Source organism: Physeter macrocephalus, chromosome 9, assembly GCF_002837175.3.
Source record: "Physeter macrocephalus isolate SW-GA chromosome 9, ASM283717v5, whole genome shotgun sequence".
NCBI classification, from domain to species: Eukaryota; Metazoa; Chordata; class Mammalia; order Artiodactyla; family Physeteridae; genus Physeter; species Physeter macrocephalus.
The window spans coordinates 77,005,213-77,022,653 of record NC_041222.1 but is presented as its reverse complement, the minus strand read 5'-3'; positions in this window follow the sequence as shown (position 1 = coordinate 77,022,653).

Genomic DNA, 17,441 nt, shown 5'->3' with positions numbered 1-17,441 from the left:
CTCTGCCTTTATCTTCACATGATGTTCTCCCTGTGCGTGTGTCTTTGTGTCCAAATTTCCCCTTTTCATAAGGACACCAGACATAATGGCCTAGGACTCATCCTTATGACCTCATCTGAATTTAACTAATTACTTCTGCAATGATTCTATTTCCAAATAAGTTTACACTGTGAGATACTGGGGGATAGGACATCAGCATATGAATTTGGGGGAGACAATTGTGTACCCAGAATTCCTTGCCAGATCAGATTATTGAGAGGCAAATGTTTGTTTCTGAGTTAATCTAACTTATCTTCCCTTGGGATATGTTCTCTTTCCTCTAGCCCACTGCCAGTACACTTCTATGACACCTTCCCATTGGTGCCCAGACATAAGTGCCATACCAAGGAGGAGAGAGGCAGGAGTGGTCCGCCCCAGTGGAGATGAGTATTTTATCACTCATGTTGTTTAGAATTGTTGGTGCAAGGTGATAATCAAAAGCAGATGAACTTTTAGTTGGTTTTATTATTTTTGTTAAATTCTCTACAGACAATGCATCCCTTTATTGCCAGCACCCAGGGAAGATTGTTCCCACTGCCTTGCCCTTGACACACCACTGCAGGACCTGCCCAGACATAGCTCAGTTCACCAGTGGGAACGGCATAAATGATTTCCCAGGAGGTTCCTCAATCCCTATGCAAATGGAATTTCACCAGACCTCATCCACGAATGCATACACATGCCCAGATATGCTCGTTAAGAAAAATTATCCAAAACTTGTATAGGGCCAAGACAGTACAAAATGACCTTCTACAAAACATACTGGAGTATGGTTTAACGAGCCCAACAAGGACCATTTGTCTGTGGAAATGCAATACATTTTATGGCTCTTTTATCTATTGTTTTTTTTTGGGAAATGGGTATTCACTTTATTTTATTTTATTTTTTGGAAATAGGTATTCACTTTATTTTTTTTAATAGATCGTTATTGGAGTATAATTTCTTCACAATATTGTGTTAGTTTCTGTTGTACACCAAAGTGAATCAGCCGTATGCATACATATGTCCTCATATCCCCTCCCTTTTGAGCCTCCCTCCCACCCTCCCTATCCCACCCCTCTAGGTGGTCACAAAGCAGCAAGCTGATCTCCCTGTGCTATGCGGCTTCTTCCCACTAGCTAACGATTTTACATTCGATAGTGTATATATGTCCATGCCACTCTCACTTCCGCCTCAGCTGTCCTGGACAGCTACATGTGAAAGAATGAAATTAGAACACTACCTAACATCATACTCAAAAATAAACTCCAAATGGATTAAAGGCCTAAATGTAAGACCAGACACTATAAAACTCTTAAAGGAAAGCATAGGAAAAACACTTTGACATAAACCACAGCAAGATCTTTTTTGACCCACCTCCTAGAGTAAAGGAAATAAAATCAAAAATAAACAAATGAGACTTAATTAAACTTAAAAGCTTTTGCACAGCAAAGGAAACCATAAACAAGATGAAAAGACAACCCTCAGAATGGGAGAAAATATTTGCAAATGAAACAACGGACAAAGGATTAATCTCCAAAATATACAAACAGCTCATGGAGCTCAATATCAAAAAAACAAACAATTCAATTAGAAAATGGGTGGAAGACCTAAACAGACATTTCACCAAGGAAGACATACAGGTGGCCAAGAGGCACATGAAACGATGCTCAACATCACTAATTACTAGAGAAATGCAAATCAAAACTACAATGAGATATCACCTCACGCTGGTCAGAATGGCCGTTGTCAAAAAATCTAGGAACAATAAATGCTGGAAAGGGTGTGGCAAAAAGGGAACCCTCTTGCACTGTTGGTGGGAATGTAAGTCGATACAGCCACTATGGACAACAGTGTGGAGGTCCCTTAAAAAAATCTATTGATAATTAAAGACTCAGATTCTGTGAAGTTACATGTTAACTTCATGTAGGTCTTGTCCAGCAGAGATGCAAATAATTTTTTCCAGTTGAAAAGATAAACCCTGTAAGGCATTCACCTAGCAATCTTACTGTTATTTTTTTTCTTAAATGCCTATAAATATCCAGTTCCTCAAAATATTTTTTAATCAAATTTATCGTCTTAGTGGGTCCATTATTAATTAGTTAATATATCTTTGATACCAGTCAAAATATATCAGTCAGCAGTAGAAGGATATGCTTAGGCTGTATCCCAGTTTTTATAGTTTGTGGTTTGTTCCACTAGAACTGCTTACTGTTCTGAAGTATGGTTAATAAAGACACTGACATTTCTTCTGTTTAAAATATTTCTGTCTCTTCTTCCCTTTGACTCCTGTCAATGCTTCACCTTTTTTTACTCAATGTGGGAAAAAGCCACCGATAAAAGGAGAGGGAAATTTTGTTCTAATACACGTACAAGAGCATTTAGAAGGAAAGTTTTGAGTAGAAAATAGAGTGAAATGTCTATCGGTTGAACTGTATACTTGCTGCACAATGAAAGTTAATCTCTGGGCAGATGATGTCTGAAGAGAGAGGGGACATGATTTCTCATTGGTGGGAAAACCAGTAAAGATACTGGAAATTCATTCTCTCTAGAACTCTTTCCATGTTTCCTGAGTATGCAGCTTTCTGTTTTTTTCAAAAACCTAACCAATAGGTGATTGATTTTGAAGAGAGATGGTAAATTCCCTGTTTCACTGAAGTTAAAATTTCTTTTTCAAGCTCCCAAGTTGGTCACTGCTGTGTGTATTCCCAGGTTTTGGTTGTAGAAGAGGATGTTAAAATGGAAGGTATGTGGTAGAGACCTTTATGCACTAATATTAGACATTAAAGTAAGTTGCAAATCATCACCCTGTAGGATTTCCAAGAAGGAAATCAGAAGTCAATTACTCCCCTAACATCCATGAGGGTTATAAAAAATGTCTAGATAGGTGGAGATGAAGGGAGGAGTTGTGGCAGGATTTCTTTGAAGAGAGCTATGCTGAGTCCCATCCACCACCTTTTCCCTAAGATAAGGGGCAAGGGGTACTTTGTCTTTAGAGAGAGATGGCAACAGAGCTACTCTGAGAGCTTGTCTTATGTCCCTTGAACTTGGAAGACACAGTGGTTCTTGGATGTGGAAGATTAGTTTATCATTAAAACATGGTTTTTCCCTCTCCATCTCCATGAGAAAAGTGTACCTCACCTGCCCCTTGACTCATCACTGTACTATGTGGCTTGGTTTGTCAATGGGATGTTAACAGCTGATTCAGGCAGGGGCTTAGAATATGCTTGCATGGTTGGGCATGCCTCTTGGTGCCTCTGCCTTTGTCATGAGAAGAACATGCCTGGCTAGCCCCTGGTCCAAGGAGAATGAAAGATTCGTGGAACAGGCCTGCTGCTCCAACCAATCCACACGTGTAAGAATCAACTATTATTTTAAGCCACTGAGATTTGAAGTTGTTTGCTATGCAGCATCCTTGTGGTCATAGCTGATTGCTATCTTGTCTTACTGCTTTGATGGTAGAGAAAAAGAGAGCTGCTCCTTGCTGCATTAGAATCAGCCCCCACTCTCAGTGCATCCAAAGACATGCTTGAGTGTTGCCTATGGACCGGATGTGCACTCTGTGTTGGAAAGAGACTTTGCATGTGAATTGTGTCAGGCAAGGCTGACAGATTTGGTTAGTAAAGAAACAATGATCTCTTATTTTAGTCAAATAGCTTATTACTCATATAGACAGCAAAATCAAGGGTAGCAAATGTGCTAGTTTTCTGTGTTCCTTGTTCCACCGGACAACACCAGAACAAAAGGAGTTAGATACTACAGCATGAATAATGGAACATCCTGGCCTTGAAAATCCCATGCCTTGCTGCAGGTAAGCCATTTTACAGCCTGCAGATCTACCCTAAGTGGGAGTGAGACAGAAAGCCTCCGACCTTGTCAGAATCCAGGAGGCACTGAAGAACCATCTGGTGACAGCCTCCCAGGAAGACAGGGAGGCAAGTGAGAGATGGCCTTGTAGCAGCTCCTTTCACACTATATATCATCATTCGTCCTTCAGCTCAAAGGAGTGTTTGAAAAGACTGCTGCCACAAGTATTTTCAGATTCCAAAATTGCAAGCAAATTTTCAAGTGCCAAGAAGAAATCTACAGTAATATTTATTAAAAATGTTCTAGCTCCATTTATAATTATAGAGATTATCAGAGATCTTTTTAAGGCGTAGCTATGGATGCAAGTAATCACAACGCAGAAAAATTTTCCTTTGTGCAATACTGTATATATATATATATATATATATATATATTATATAATATATATACATATAGGATAATACATGTATTATCCTAAAATGACTTGCTTGTAAGGCTATTGTGAATAAAATCCCTTCTAAATGAGAGTTCAAAATAAGAGCAAATTTTTGTGAAGACTCTCAAGTTGAGTTGGAATTTAGAAAATTTTTACTGCCTTTGGGGAGGTAATACAAATACAGATTTTAGTAAATATTTGCAGAAAAGCACAGACAATATATAGTCAGAGTTGAAGTAAAACATAGATGATTCTATGGAAAGTGCTGGCTGACCTGCCCATACTCTGTGTAATGCTGCTCAAGCAGCATTTGATGTCCTTTCTATTGGCATTGAGGTAATTGTCATGAAATTCTTGTACTTTGGCATTTGTATTGTCGGAATTGAGCAATTAAAGGATTTTTGTGATTTTGTTGGCATTTAATATTTTTCAATCTTCTCACATTCCAAAAACCCATTGTCTCTCTTTGTCAAATGCAACTGAGAGAATCCTCAGTTTATTTGAAGCATTGAAATCATATTTTTATTCTGAAGGGAAGCTTCTTCCCAAATTCTTACTGACTTTTAAAGTAATGTATTGAGGGAAGTCTACTTATTTCTTATCACTCACAGTTTTCAATATCTCTTTAGCTATAGGATAATGCAAATTAAAAGAAAAGCAAACAGTGTTATTGAAGACTCCATTGCTTAAAGAAACTCATCAAATATTTTAAAGAAAAATGACAGAAAAATTTATCCTTTTAAGTGTCAAGACTGTTCTTAAAAGGACAAACTTACTTATGAACAGAAAAAGAAAATCTGACTTGAAGTGGATAATTATTACAGTACTTGCCATGACTACCTTTTGAAATGGATTTCATCGCTTAAAGAATTCATTTATGTTATATGGATGTTACTAAATACTCTTGTAGTATGTGTAGTGTTGAAGAAGGGATTGAAATTTGATGATCATGCTCTTTCTTTTTTGTCAGTGGACAACATTTAAAAAATTGTTGATCAAGAGATTCAATGTAATCCTGAAGAACGGAAAAGCAAGCTATGCCATGAAAGATAGCATTGTGTGTTGCAAAAAATCAAATTTGAAGAGCAAGTCTTAGAGTTGTTAATTTTATGCAAGTACACGTTCAGTGTACTGGCTCATAATGCTAATTTGACTGTAGTGTCTCATTAATGAATGTTCAATGGACAACAGAACAAAATAAGTTGGATGTGACCAACCAAAATAAGTTGGATGTATAAGCTACATTACAATGTGATGGGAAACTAGACTGTAACTGTAAGAAATTTCATAAGCAAATTCTGCAAAATAAGTAACTTGTCAGGAAAGCCAAATCAGCAGAGAAATATTATTAAAGAAATAGGTATGTAATTTAGATACTTAGCTATTTCAGATAGACAATGAGTAATTTTTTTATCATATATGTCATGCAGTATTTTTCTTTTGTATCAATCTACAATGCATGGGCAATTTGAAATAATTAACATTTACCTGAGTATTCCATATCTTTATTTGCTTAATCTGACAGCCCTGGTCAAATGGAGCATGTCTCGGGGCTCTCCTAAGCTATCTAATTTACTTAGGAACCAATCTTTGACACAAACAGATCATGAAAGAAAGAGGAAAAATATCCATGATAATTATGTGGTCTTCAGGTAGACCTAGAACTCTGGAAATTGTCTGGTCCAACAGGAGAAGAAATCCAATCACTAAAGATGGACTTTCAGCTCTGCCTCAATAGCCTAACAGCTGGAAAGATGCAAGTAGACAGCCAATACACTTGTATAAATTTTTCATTACTTTGTAGACTTTTTAAAAGTCACAGTTTACATAAAAATAACTCGTGGCTCTTGCTGACTGTAGACAAAGCTAACGTTGAGCTCTGGAAGATGCTTCCCTTGAAGGAGTTTGAGCACAGAGGAGTGCGTAATCTGTCTGCCCGAGGCTTGCCCATCCCTGGGGGCAGCTGGGAGTCTCTGGGCTGCATTTTTAGTGTTTCTTAAGTAGCAGCAGCACTTCCATTAACATATTCCCTGGTTAGAAGGTAAACTTCATTCATAGAAATGTTCTCTAGGGTTTTCCTTTCTTTCTATAATGCTTCTCCTAATGGCCTCTCAAAACATTACATTTTCTGTCCTTGTTTCAATTTTGCACCAAGAAGCATGCTGCTCTCTCCTGGTTTGAGTGTAGGGTTTAGCAAAAATCCTCATGCCATTCTATTGCTTGCAGGTTACTGTTAGGAGAGGTGATGAGGAAAAGCAGAAGAGACAGCAGGTGGGATTCACAGAAAAATAAGGCAGCACTTCGGGTAACAGAGATTCTTCAACAATGGGATGGTGACTGAGGGAGGATGTACAGGGGCACTAGCTAGGCATCCAGGACATGCCCGAGAGGCAACTCACCAACCTGAGGTCAGCCTTAAAAAGTGAAAGTGGAATTCAGGATGCACTAGTATTTAAAAATAAAAGGAAGGCTTTGGTGGAAAGAGCAGTGGATTCACACTCTTATAGATTCATATAGTGATAGGTCCGAGTTCAAGTTTTTGCCAGAAAAAAATCAGTCCCTTGCACTCTGTTTCCTCTTTTGAACAAACATATGGGTGGGATGAATTTCTCACAAAGTTGTTGTGAGGAACACACACACCAGGCACTGAGTAACTGTTATTTGTCTTTCCCCTTCATTTATTCATGCCTCTATAGAGTCATTCAATCTACAGATATTTATTGAGCACCTACTGTGTGATTGTACTCTGGCGGGTGTTAGAGATATAATGAGGACCAAACTCCCTCCCTCCAAAAAAGCCCAAAGCCCATGATTCTGACCCTTTATGGCTATTCCACTGGTAGAGACAGACCTTAATAAGACATTAGACACCAGACTATAACTGGAATGCTTGATATGAAGGGGAGATTTTGGTGCTATTAAGAATACACATTATGGGGCTTTAGGTAAGGTTTCTCTGAGAAAATTAAAATTGAGTATAGATCTGGGAGTTCCATGGTGGCCTAGTTTTTAGGATTCTGAGCTTTCACTGCCAGGGCCCGGATTTAATCCCTGGTCAGGGAACTGAGATCCTGCAAGCTGTGTGGTGCAGCCAAAAAAAAAAAAAAAAAGAAGAGTGTAGATTCAAAGGATGAGTAGGAAATAACTGGGCTAACAGGGATTACCATGTGCAAAGTTGGGAGGGAGCATGGGGCACCCCAGGAAAGAAAAAAGGCCATCAAAGACAAAGCATATTGGAAACCATAAAGGAAAGTGGAGAGGGTTAGCACATGGTTTAGTCTTATTTGCAAAGTTGAAGGAAATGATGTCAGAACACTTCTATTAGCCCTAAAATTCAGTACATATAACTTCATATTCCATATTGTGGACTGACTCAGTGCAGAGTAATGGATTAGATTTTCCTTAATGTTCACTCAGTTCAATTATTTTTTGACCAAAGTAACCAGATCATAACCAATTATTTCAGTTTTCTTAATAACACATTAGCTTGATTACAGCAATAATTGTGAAAGATGACCCCGTTAATTGGTTTAGGGGAAAATGGGTTTTCCCATATATGTAGGGCTTAATGTAACCTAATATGGTTTGGTTAGAATCCAGTTGGAAATGGAAAGATGTGTTCATGACAAGCTAGTTTAGGCTTTAAAAATTTGTCTTTGTTTATGATCTTGTAGTACTGATCTCATATTGACCTGACATGACCTGATATATATTATGCGTGGCTTCTAGGGTTCAAGGATCTGTCCATATATCTGTCAGACAGCCCACATCAGTAATGCAAACCTTGAGTGTTTAGCAGAACAAGGTACTGCACTATAGTGTGAGAGGGCTAAGACACATGACAGATCATATCTATAGTGTTTATCCCCAGATATAGGTTGGTGGATCAAGCCTGAGATTTGGAATCACCCAACCTGGAGTTTGAATCTAAGCTTGACCATGAGCTGTGTGACTTTGGGCAAATGACCTAAGTTGTATGGGGCCTCAGGTTTGTCATCTGTAAAATGGGAATTATAATGCTCATTTCTCAAGATTAAGTGAAATCAAATACACAAAGGTAGATGTCCAATGAATATTTATTACTTTATCACCTTTCTTTATAAGTTAATTGAGGCGCCTGGACACACACAACGAGGAAACTGATGACCCCAAATAGCAATTCCCGAGGACAGAAAGGAGGTCCACAAGGAATGACAGTAGAGTCCAGTGGAGAGAATGTCAGGACAGAACTCAAGAAGAGAGGACAGTCTCTGGCCTCAGAGGATTCATCACCCAGAGATGGGAAGTCAATAGTGGTGACTATTGGACCTATTAGACCCACCTGCAAAGGGGCTGGTGTGTTTGAAAATCACGGAATAACTTGGGAATATCTGTAGCTAAAAAGACCAATATGCAAACAGCTCTCCTTTGCTCTCCATGCAGAAAAAACCACTGCTCTAAATGAATTCTTATTTCTTCAGCTCAAAAGACACAGACTCAAAAGGCCTGAGGGGAACTGATCTGCCATAACTAGTGTGAAGTCATTGTTCTCAGGAGACCTACACAGAGGGCCTGGTTACGCTTATTATTATCAACTCGGAAAGAAATAGAACTCTCATTCTGAGGAAGCCAGTTTCAGTTTTCCAAGATCCTAAGGACCCCTCAGCCTGCAAGAGAATTCTATCGGCGTTCGCTTGGAGTTGGCTGCAATTTGTGTTAAAATCACCATCCCATTAGCCGTAGAACTATTAATCTTCTTATAGACTGTTAGACAGAAAACCACAGGCAGGGAAATAACAGCTGGTTGGGAGTGATGAAACTTTAAAGGGCACAGTTGAGAGGCCTGGTGTGAAAACACACCAAAGCCCAGCCTTCCAGCAGCAAACTCGATTGCCGTCCCAGATAGGCTGGCTAAAACACATTCTTAGCTGGCAAGATCCACAAGGTGGGTGTGAGGAGCCTGGGATGCCCTGTTACTCATGTCACTCGCTGCATAAGCCTTGGAAGAGGAAGCCAGAAACTAAAATCTCTGAGCTCACACAAATTCTGGCCAGCCTACAGCACATTTCTCTCTCTCCTCTTCCCACAGTTACCCTTGTCAGCCACGGCACAGGCATTGGCAAACTGCCCGGAGAAAGGTCTGGACATAGGTTGGGGAATTTATTATTCTATTAGGACTCATATTTGCTCTCAGAGCAATTTTCTCAGCACCCAGCCTGGGCTTTAGCTCTGTGCTGGCTTAAAGAGCTATGTTATTTAAGCAAAATTTAGTCCTAGGGTTCCCAAGACTTAAAATGAGGATAATGGTAGCCAATCGGGTCAGCCACAGGAGGATTATGGCTTTAAGGACAGGACCTCTGCCACATCTCAGAGCTCCCAATGGTTCTCAGTAGTCTCCAGGTCTGGATATGTTAAATTGGACTTGGTACAGTTATAAAATCACCCAGCCTCGTCCCATGAGCCGAGCAAAAATATCAATGAGGAAAAAGCAAATGCTGATATTCAGCTGGAAATTGTCACAGTTGGGGCTACAGAGTGTAGGGGAAAGAGTGCTCCCCTTGAGAAAGAGCCAGTGGAGCCCAGCATCTTTGGTGCAGGATGGCATTTTCTTAGGTGCCTGTGAGATGTGCATCATGGTAACTACTCAAGAGTTACCTTATTTACTTTTCAGGGCTTTGCTTTCTCTGATGTTTTTCTTTCACTATTTGCAAAAAGAAACCTCCTCCATGAGGACATGGAGAAATTGGAAACTTCCTATTTGTTGCAGGCAGGGCAGCCACTTTGGAAAAAAGCCTGGCTGTTCCTCAAAAAGTTAAACGTAGGGTTACATTATGACCCAGCAATTTCACTGCTAGGTATATATACACAAGAGAACTGAAAACATATGTCCACAAAAAACTTATATTCAAAGACTCATAACACCATCATTCATAATAGCCCAAAAATGAAAACAACCCACGTGTCCATCAACAGATGAATGCATAAACAAAATGTGGTGTATCCACACAATGGAATATTATTCAGCCATGAAAAGGAATGCAGTACTGATATATTTTACAGCATGGATGAAATTTGAAAACATTATGCTAAGTGATAGAGAAGTTGGATGCAAATTATGATTCCATTTAAATGAAATGTTCAGATAGAGACAGAAAGTAGATCAGTAGTTGCCTGGGACTGGGGTGGGGGCCATAGGGAGTGACTGCTAATGCATATGGGGTTTCTTTTTGGGGTGATAAAATTGATCTGGAATTAGATAGTGGTGATGGTTGCACAATGTAAATATGCTGAAAACCAATGAGTTGTGTAATTTAAAAGGTGAATTTCATGGTATGTAAAAATATCTGAATTTAAAAAAATCTCCTCCAAAATGAAAAGACACTTTAGAAACTTATAGCTAAGAGACAGAATCTAGATTTGTGTTTGGAGGTTCGCATGCTTACTTGGGACATTGCATAGACATGTTTCATTTTGAGCACTTTATAATGTCTATAAAAAGATACTTTTTTTGAAAAGGTAAAATCATGAATTTCAAATATCAATAAATATAAATAAAGCAAATATAAAACGAACCCATATCAGAGGCTTTAATTATTAATTAATGAGGAAATTAGTAAGATATAACAGCAGGTTCAAGGAGTATTCAAAGAATGAGAAATAGATGAGCAGTAAGGGATAATGAAATGAACCTTAAAATAAATATAAAACTAGCCTACCCACAGGGCAATAATCAATTGTGTTCCACAGGACATAATGTATTTGCATGTCTATGGACAAGACTCATCTGCATTACTATCGGTATTCTTCAATTTACAAAGTTGTGAAATAGCTCAAAGTCAATAAAAGGCAGAGGAAAAACCCCAGAAAGATGTGCTAGAGAGGAGATATAGTAAACAAAACTTTTTGCTCATTTTAAAGTTCATAATTTTTCTTGGCTTGTTTAAGATATTGTAGGTACTTTGATGGTTGAATGGAAGAATGAATGAATACTATTTTTTTTAAATGTATTTTGTTTTAGTCAGGAGTATTCAGACTTATATATTCCATAATAAATGTCAGTCATGTCAATCATTATCCAGTTGACACATATTTATTTAGAAGCTACCCGGTGCCAGATCAGGAACTTACAATTTAGTTGGGGTGGGCTGGATGGGCGGAACAAAAAACATCTGAATATGGATGAGAAACACTGACAGCACAAAAGCGAGTCCAGAAGAAGGAGAAATCACTGTGGGTTGAAACAACCGGAGAAGGGAAGTGGTATTTTGAGCTGAACCTTCAACACACAACAAATAATTAATGATCAATCACTAAAGGTAATATACTAAGATAAGTGCTTGTGTTCAGATGACACTCAACCTGGACCTAATCTCAACTTTACTCTCTGTGTAAAGTAAGTTGGGCAAGCTACATAACCTTTCCGCACCTCAGTTTTCTCTTTTTCAAAATGGGACTAATAAATAAAACCTATCCCATGAATTTCTCATGAGGATTAAGTGAGCTAAGAAAGGTAAAGTGCTGGAAGCAGCATGTTGCATATAGTCAACTCACAATAAATAATACTTATGTCCATTAAACTGTTACTGAGTTCCATTTCTTGCCCTGTAATAGCACAAAGTCAGGAGGCAAGATAGCTGTGTACAGGGAAGGGGAGCCGATTTCTTAAAATGCCTGTAAAGTGAAGGCCCTCCCTGACACTTTTATATACATCATTTCCTCTAATTCTTACAATAAACTTGTGAGTTAAATATCATCACACCCTTCTTAAAGGTTAGGAAATGGGGCCCACAGAGTTGATTAAAATCCTGGTTCATCTTGGGTTGAGAATCAGTGTTTGCCATACATATGCCCTGTGCTCAGAGCAGGAATATATGTGCATTGTGTTCAGAGAACACAGAGGGGGAATCCTTCCCTATCAAGAGAAATATTTTGGCAGGGGGAGAGCCTTCCAGGTTGGGAAATGGCTTAGATGGAGACACGAAAGGCAAACGGGAAATGGGAAATGAGAGGTAGGTTCTATAAACAATGACAATAACATGTGTAGCAATGACAAGACAAGAGGAAAGACTAATAATATCTTTATGTTTGGAAGAAAACACACAAGGAGGAGGAAAGAAGGCTGAGAGTGGTGCTCTCAGCAGGAGCATGTAGAATAGATTTAACTCCTTCAAGCCTTGCCATTTCCCTTAGATCAGTGTTGTCAAGCATTTCATTGTAACATCAGGATCCTTTTGTTCAAACACAACCTAAAATAATTCAGTTAAAAATGGACCTCTGATTGAGACTGAGGCTAGTTGGGGGCTTAGAGTCTTGCCCACTTGGCCTTCTCTACCTCCATTTGCCAAAAGACAGAACTTGAGGAAAATCTTTGGGGTCACAAAATTTTCCATAGCTCCCTGGTTCATGGAACACTGTGCAGAAAAACTGAGCTGGATAGAAATGACAGTCCACCTACGCAACGTGGAATTCTACACCCAGTGGGCAGCTGTCTGAGGTCAGAGATAGGTGATGTCAATAGTGGTGCGGGCAATGATTCAGGCCAGTGGGGAGGAGTGAGGTAAATCACAAGAATAAAAAATCTGGGTCAGATCCACAAAATCATGGTAGTAGACTGGAACTCAATAGTGTAAAATGTAGATCAGAGAGCGGAAGCACATAAGAGGGAGGCAAAACTTCCAGTATCTCTGAGGTAAAGCAGCTGTTTGTGGACTTCTGGTGACTTTTATACTCATGAGAGCTTGACCGTCTGGCCTAGTCACTTTCTCTGAACATCTGTATCCAAATATGTATTCTACTGTCCATATCAAAGACAGAGTCACATCTTGTGGTTGGCCAGGGGAAATAGCAGGAAGGTTATCAATCCCAGGTGCTTCTTCATATCCAGCGAGGAGGGTGGTTTAAGCTTGAGGTTTTGTGCCCAGACCTCTTCATCATCTGAACCACTGTTTTCTGAGACACTTGATGGGGGACTCTATTGGCTGAAAGTCACTAGGTGTCTGAGGGTTCAACTTACACAAATCAATAGAGAGTTACCAATATATTTGATGGATCTTGTCTCTGAACCTAAGCCCTAGTGATTTCAAGGTCACACTGCTCCTGGTTTTAATTTCAAATTTTCTTTAATGAAGAACCTTTAGAGAATCAATAAAAAATGTTCCAGCCAGGCTGCTGATGAAAAATATGGCCTTTCAGTTATAAGAGAAAAATATATATTGGACCTCCTCTTGGCAAAGAAGGGAGGCAAAGAAGAGTCTAAGTTATGGCATTTTCTTTGCAAATTGTGAATGTCTTTGTGTATAGTAGTTTGTATAATATTCACTATGGGTTATTAGAATCTGATAAGCTTCTTTCTTGCTTATAACAGACCATGCATGCTGAGAGTAACAATCTAATTATCCAAACTGCTGGTATCCAAGATACTGTCTCCCAAGATTAATGTGTTTGCATTATGAGTTTCCCTCTGAGTGAGAGACAGCGGTCCTAAATAAATTGCACTGAATTGCTGTAGTGAACAATGAAAATAAATCAGCTTCTCATGTCAATTCTAGATGTGAGTGATTTCCACTGTTGATAGAGAAAGGCCAGTTTTGTGTGTTAGAATTAAAGCAAAGCAATTCTGTGGACCATAAAAAACCATGACAGTCCTTCTTGGTTAATGAGCTTGCTGCTCTTCTCGAAGCTGTGTCACCTGGGATTGTCCTTTTTATTATTCCTTTCTGCAGATGTTCATTTCACCCCGTGGCTTTCAACCCTGCCCAGATGTCTTTGCCTAGTCCCAGAGACTAGACTACCTGTGGCCGAGACACCCTGACACTGGGGTTGCTTCTAACATAGTGATTGAAAAGAGACTCTGGAGGAACATTGCTCAAGTTCAAATTCCAACTTCTGTATCTACTATTCACCCTGCAAAGTACTTAACCATTCTGTGCTTCTGTTTCATTGTCTGTAAATGGGGATGATATTGCAAAAAAATTTAAACTTTTTATGAGGACAAAATAAATTCTACACGTAGAATGTGTAAAATAGTGCCTGGCACATAGTAGGTCTTAATAATGTGAGTTCTTAATATCTTCATTATTACTACACAGTATGATGGAAAGTGTCCTGGATGTGGAGTCAAAATCGCTGGGTCCAAACCCTAGTTCTACTAGTGGAATTCCAGATCTACGAATTTGGGAGGGAAATGTTATTTCAACTCTGAAGTCTGTTTCCCATCTATAAAAGGGGGTGAAGTCTACTTTATGGAGTTCGAGAGGATTAAGTAGGAAAGCACGTGGAAGCAGGGATAAATTACATAGTGGTCAAGGGTGTACGATATGGAACCCCACTAAGCTGGGCACATACGTCAGCTAGCTATGTGGCCCTTGGGAAGTTATTTTTCCTTTCTAGACCTTAGATTTATTTTGTAAAATGGGGATAGCTGTGCTATTTATTTCTGTGAGGATTAAATGTTTTAGCAGTTTCTGGCCTGAGTTCCATTGAGCAATCAATAAACAGCAGTGAACCGTGTTGTCAATAAAACACACAGCCAACACCTAGCCCATAGGTGATGCTAAGTGCACCCATTTTCTACCTCCTTCCTCTCTTTCCCCACCCACCCCTTGGGACCTGCCAGCAGCCTCCTCCCCCTGCACCCAGTTAGGACTTAATTGTCGCGGTAGCCACAGCTCTCAGACCCCTTCTCCCCGATATGAATTATACCTTATTTCAGGGGCCTCAGCTCATGGAATGACTATTTCTTCTCCTACTCATACTAACACAGGGAATAACACTTCACATTTTTCTTTTTGTAATGCTTTGCACTTTCCAGAGGGTTCCTATGACAATAAAATCCTATGGAATAGGGGTATTTATTAGCATGGTTCAACAGATCAAGGGAGTGTGGGCAAGAACTCACATTTATGGAGGGGCTAGGATGTGTCAGACACTCATGAAATAGATCTCATATCCCAGTTATGCAGATGATGAAGATGAAACGCAGGGAGACCAATGGGCTTGCTCACCATAACACAGATGGGAAGATCCAGAGATGAAAATCAGCAATGGGTCTGTTTGCACAGGAAAGAAACTTATGGTTACCGAAGGGGAAAGAGGGGAGAAGGATAAATTAGGAGTTTGGGATTAGCAGATACAAACTACCATAAAAAAATAGATAAACAATGAGGTCTTACTATATAGCACAAGGAACTATATTCACTATCTTGTAATCAACTAACAGAAAAGACTCTGAAAAAGAATATATATATACTTATATATGTATAATTGAATCACTTTACTGTACACTGGAAACTAACACAACACTGTAAGTCAAATATACTTCAATTAAAAAAAGGGTCTGCTTGATTCCCAGAGCTTGAAGTTTTAACACAAATCACAGAAAGAGTCAAGGACTTGCCACAGGTGTATTATTACTAAAAATTGGTAGGGAGAAGATTATTTGAATGCAGAGTTTAGTTTTTGCTTTCCTGAGTAAAGAAAATAATGAAATGTCCTGAATAAGTCAAGAATCTGTCCCTAAGACACACATAGTCCGTGAAACTCATTTGTACAAAAGGGAAATTTGTATAACATGCAATAATTCTGAAATAAACTTTTAGTAAAATCAAAACCCGCATTGAACAATATGGTAGCCATTAATTCTATGCGAATATTTACATTTAAGTTTAAACCAACTGAAATTAAATACAATTAATGCAATTAATGCTATACTCTCTGGGGTCTCCGGCCAATACTGCCTGAGTCAAGAGCTGGGGAAAGTCGTGCCCTGCAGGAACCCAGCACCTAGAAACTGCATTCTTCCAGCAGTGAAGAAAAGAGCCTGCTCTCCCGGGGACTGGGGAGCAGGCTACCCCACAACCAGGAGCAGAAGCTCTTCTTTCCTCCAGTCTCTCTCCTAGAAAATGAAGAAGGGGCATGAAGAAACTTGGGGTAATGGAAATATTCTGTGTTGATTGAGGCAGTGGTTTTATGGGTGTAAACATCTGTCAAAGCTCATTGAATTTTATATTCTAAATAGATGTAATTCCTTGTATGTAAATTGTACCTTAATGAAATTGATTTTTAAAAATAAATATATGGTAAACTCTAAACAGACACAAGTGCATGCTTGCACACCACCCACCACACACACACTCAACCCAGGCTCAGGATGGCTAAAATGAAAAAGACAGAAAATACCAAGTTTGGTGAAGATGTGAAGCAACTGGAACTTTCCTAACGCTCTTGGTGGGAAAGAAAAATGTACAGTGTTGGAAAACTCTTTTGCACAAACTATTGAACCTGAACATATGCATACCTTTGTCCAACAATTCCACTCCTAATAAATAACAGAAATGCAAACATATGCTCACCAAAAGATGTCTAGCAGAATATTCATAACAGCACTGAAATGTTCAGAACTTCAAATTGGAAAATATCCAAATGGCCATAATAGATGAATGGGTTAACCCATTGTTGTATATTAATATAATGGAATATTAAATGGCAATGGCAATAGACAAACTATAACCACACAATGTGGGTGAAGCTTATGAATACCTTGTTGAACGTAAGAAAACAAACAGGCATGAAAGAGTATGATCATTCCATTTATTAAAAAATTCAAAATAGTCAACAAGTTATGATTAAAAGTCAGGGTTGTGGTTACTCATGTGGTGGTTAGTGACAGGAAGGGGGCATTGAAGGGCTTCTGGGTGCCCTACTGCATTCTTTCTTGATGTGGGTGACGGTTACATGGTGTGTTCAGTTTATAAGTTGTTGCATTGTGCCCTTATCATTTAAGTCCTTTTCTATATGTATGCTATGCTTCAGTAACGAGTTTACTTTAAAAAAAAAATTTAGCACTGCTTAGTACACTCAGAGCTCACAACCAGTTGGGTTTGAATCTGTTTTAAGGGAACTTGTGCTTCTTCAGAGGGAATGAGCTGTTACCATTTTAGTATGTTATGAATCTGTTCTTGAGGACCCCCCAAGTGTCATCTGCAAGAGCATATGGGGTTATCACAGGCAGGACAATATAAGGTGCTCTTCAACTCCCTGTTGATGGGAGGAGGAGGAGGAATCAGGCTGGAGCAGAGAGAGCACTCCTGCTCCAAGGCTGAGAAGGCCTGGAATAAGAGCAGGTGAGTCTCCTTCCCTTGGTAGAACTTTAAAAGGAAAGGACTTCAGAATTTTTCACTTTACTCTGTTAGCTGTCTGTCTG